The following is a 4,702-nucleotide window of genomic DNA, read 5'->3' on the forward strand; positions in this document are numbered from 1 at the left end:
AACCAAATATGGATTGAGTGAATAAATATTTATTTGCTGACCACACATCTATCCCCATGTGCTTCTTAGGGGTTCCAAGGTGAATCCGATGTGAATCCTGCCCATACAGAGTCTAACAGGAGACATGAGACCTCTAAAGTTAATTGTAATTGGGGAAATGAAAAGAGCCATGAAAAAGGCACAGATAAAATACTCTAAGACTCAGAGAAGAAATAACTGATTTCTACTTGAAGAAAACAGGAATGTCATCTTTCTTAGAGCTTGCAGTATGTAAGATTTGGATATAGAAAGATGGAGGAAAATGTCTTTCCAGTTAGAAGCAAATATGCTTGTGTGGAAAGGTGTGAGTTATACGGTGGATACAACAAGCTTGACTAGAACAAGATACATGAAGGGGCTTCATGGGGGAAACATTTGCAAAAATATTTTGAGGGCTAACTGAGGAAATACGACATTTGCCTTTAGAGAGTGCATTTTATGTTTTATAGGTGCCAGGAAGCCATTTGGAGTTTCTAAGAAGGAAAATGACATGTTCAGAGCTATGTCTCAGGAACATTAAACCTGAAAGCTCTGTGAGGTCTAACCGTCCCCTGTATAACTCAGAGTCATTATATCCCAAACTTTCTCGTATCTACCGAAAGCCTGTATCAATGAATCAGCTTAAAGCAAAGGCTACAGTTTTATGTTTTGGTTTTTCTTAGGTGGATCTGGTCACGAGTGTTAGATTCTAAGTGCTTGTCTCCAAATCTAGACCCTATTCTGTTTCCTTGTGTCCATTTTTTTTTTTTTTTTTGGTAGGGGAGGGGCCGAGGGAGCAGGAGAGAGAGAATCTTAAGCAGGCTCCACACACAGCACAGAGCCAGTTGCAGGGCTCCGTCTCACAACCCTGAGATCAGGACGGGAGGCAAAATCAAGAGTCAGACAGTTAACCGACTGAGCCACCCAGGCGCCCCTCCTTGTGTCCATTTTGAACCCAGGTCCTGAAATTTTCCCTGGATATTCAATTTTTTTTCCTATGAGGACTTAGAATTTTCTATTTTCAATACCACTAACAGTTAACCCTTTTCTCAAGCAAACGTTGTGATCTTAAAAACATCCCAAATCATGTAACTGATCATGTTTCCCTTTTTGTGTTGGCAACTTGATAAATAATTTAGAGCCAGATTTGTATCCTACTTAAAAAATGTACAGAACTGTATAGCAGGCATTTTGTCCACTCACTTTGGATCTGGCTTTATCTTATCTTTCCCACTTTATTTTCTTGTATTCTCTCTTTCTTCCTTTCTGTCTGTGTTTAATTTTCTTTTATCTTGTTATATTTTTTAAATTTATGCTGTCTTGAATAAGTTGGTAGAGATACATACTTCCACTACTTCTTACATCCTGTAAGCCCAAGTCCCTAGAGGTAGCATGCACCTCCAAGTGAATCCTCGGATTTTGCCTCTGTTTGTGGACTGCTGCAGAATTTAAATTTCTGGCCGCCCACCTCCTCTCACTCAGGATCTGCATTTGTTCTCTTCCATAAAATTTTAGATTGAATCTAGCTTTCATTATCTGGATTTATTTTATAGGGAGACCTCCTGATTATGTAGTCAGATCAAAAGAGGTCCCAGCAGACCCAACACATTGCGCTGAAATCACCTGGATAGACAGTTGAAAAGGGCATGGATCTTTGCATGATGTCTTGTTCATCATGAGTTCTCGACAAGTACTTGTCAAATGAATGAGTGAACTTAGAGAAAGCCACCATAGTACTAATCATTTTTGAAACCTTAAAGGGAAGTTTTTTCTCACTGTTTAAGAATAAGAATCTTTTTAAAAAAGATACAGTTATTGGGGCGCCTGGGTGGCCCAGTCGTTAAGCGTCTACCTTCAGCTCAGGTCATGATCCCGGGGTCCTGGGATCGAGCCCCACATCGGGCTCCCTGCTCAGCGGGGATCCTGCTTCTCCCTCTCCCTCTGCCTGCCGCTCCCCCTGCTTGTACTCTCTCTCTCTCTCTGTCAAAATAAATAAAATTAAAAAAAAAAGATGTATTATTTATTTGAGAGAGAGAGAGACCATGTGCACGCGTTAAGTGAGGGGAGGGGCAGAGGGAGAGCAAGAATCCTCAAGCAGACTCCCCGCTGAGCACAGAGTTCGATGTGGGGCTAAGAGTCGGCTGCTTAACCGACTGAGCCACCCAGGCGCCCCAAGAAGAAAAATCTTAAATTCAACATATTTAAATACATGACAATGGCAATAGATCTTAAAATCGTTCCCTCTACAAGAACAATCGTAATATACATGATGCTTAACCGTTGCACGGTACTTTTCACTTGTTGACTTAGCATAGCTTTTTAACATAGGGGCTTGATAAATGTTTGTGGGCTGAGTGACTCAGTGGGCGAATAAACGAACGAAGGAGTGCATTTCACTGAGTCCTTAGATTAAACTAATACCTAGATGGGACAGTGTTATTTCCCACATCACAAATGGGAAAACTGGAGGCTCACGATGGTAATGCGTGACAGAGTTAGAAATTAAATTTGATATCAACTGCTACCATACATTGCTCTCTCCTCTAGTTAGTATAATATCCAATACATAATTTATATATCATATGTATAGTGTAATTCTGTCCTTTCATGGAGCCAGGCTTAAAAACATGGAGTCATTTGACATTTCCCTCTACTTCTTTTTAGACACAATCTTAATACTTTTCACTTTGAAATGTTTCTCTCTTTTCTTTGTTCCCATTGCATTGACACCAACCTAGTTAAGGCCCTCCACTTATGGTAAAATAAATATATATATTATGTATATATTTTATATATAACAATTATATATTATTCGTGTATGTATATATTATATATAACATTTATATATTATATATTATGTATATGTCTATATTGTGTCTATATTATATATATATTTATGTATATATTATATATATTTATAAAAACAGCTTTGAAATGCTCCTTAAAGACATCCATAGAGATTCTAATCATATACACTAATGCTGGGGAAGAAAAAACGAATTAATTATATGATACCTGAATAATAAATCTTCTTTGAGTCTTAAACTATTTCTTTTTTTCTAACACCATTAAAATTGTATGGGTAGATTAGCCCTCTCGTTACCTCGAGTTAAACTGAAAGAGTACTTTCAGTTTAACTGAGATGTAGATACTCTTTTAATTTTTCATGAGCACTAAAGCAATGGACCACGCAACCTTTCTATAGTTTCTAGTGTAAGGATTCTCAAGAACAGAGACTGTGCAAGAAAGTAACTTTATTTCATATATTTAGGTGTTGTCTCTGTCCCTCATTTCAAGAGTAAGAAATTATTAGTTAAGTGATATTATATGGATTGTTAGAGACCATTAGAAATATGCAGTAATTACTGGTATTATGTACTATGGGAGGGGTTATTTTAATTATTGTAGCCTGTAAAGAAACCTCTTTACAGATAATATATGTTCAAGCTATTACATATCAAGTATTCATTTCATGCAATCAGAATTACAGTGTTAGACTCTATTTGGTATAACAATTACTGCTGGAGTTCACACTGCAGATGAAAGATAGTCCCTGTGTTTCCTATTCTCTTTTAATACATGCATTTATATTAATAGCATGATTTAATACATCACTTGAAAATTATATTGCACTTTGAACTGCGTTTAGTCAAAAATGGACATTTTCTATGTGTGGAACCATAATAAGTTTAGCGTTAAACTAGGGAGTCATCTGTTTGTTAAAATGTGGTATTTGTGAATTCTGGCATGTCCAAAGGCAGGTAATGAGATTGAAAAGTCAGTCTCATGTTACATTGATTTGTACATTTTAACTTACAACTTATTAAGTTTTAGGGAATTTTTCCATAGTTATAACCTAGCATCATGTTTCTATTTTGAAGTTGCTGGATCCCTTGCGATTGTTGTTTAGAACAAAATATTTGTACCACTGACACAATGGCATGAGTCACTCTGGCCACCTATGACTTACTCCAAAATGTAGTTATACTGCATACTGTGAAATTGGAAAATCTGTTCTGTGTGTGTTCTAATGGATGTAACGGTCATTAAGTATATGAGTCTTCTGACGTCGTAATCAGATGTGATTCAGTCTGTTAAATATCCATGAAACAACATCTGCTTCACAGAGTGACCTTCTGCTAAAGAATACTTAGTGTCTATTAGTGGATCATAATGCAGATCTGCCTTATTTGAAATGCACTAAACTAGAGTAGTCTACTGCTGTTTAGCAACTAGCTTGTAATAATTTATTGCAGTTAAATAAAGCTTAAGAAAACTCCATTAAATAATTATAGGGATTGTATGCATTTCGAAAACCTTTGTGTTCAACCGAAATTACCCATTTAATTTCAGGGTTGGTTTGTTAAAAAAAAAAGCTGAAGTCTAAAGGCACATGAGGGAAGCTGTCAGATACTGTTTTCTGTAGGTGTTAATACAACCAGTTGGAAAAAAATCTGAAACAAATTAAAAGCAAAACCAATTTTACCATCTGTTGTATATTAATTAGTACTTCGTGTATCAAGGGTAAACTTGCTCTTAGAGAATGTCACTGAACACCCGCTTAATGGAATAATATGCAGATTTATTAGGTTATGGATTTAAATGCAGGTTTTAATTCTAATTCACCTGCAGTGGATCCCCCAAGAAATTGGTGGTGTGTGTAGCTACGTATGTACATACACAC

Source organism: Leptonychotes weddellii, chromosome 2 (genome assembly GCF_054177405.1).
Source record: "Leptonychotes weddellii isolate Sample4059 chromosome 2, ASM5417740v2, whole genome shotgun sequence".
Classification (NCBI taxonomy): Eukaryota; Metazoa; Chordata; class Mammalia; order Carnivora; family Phocidae; genus Leptonychotes; species Leptonychotes weddellii.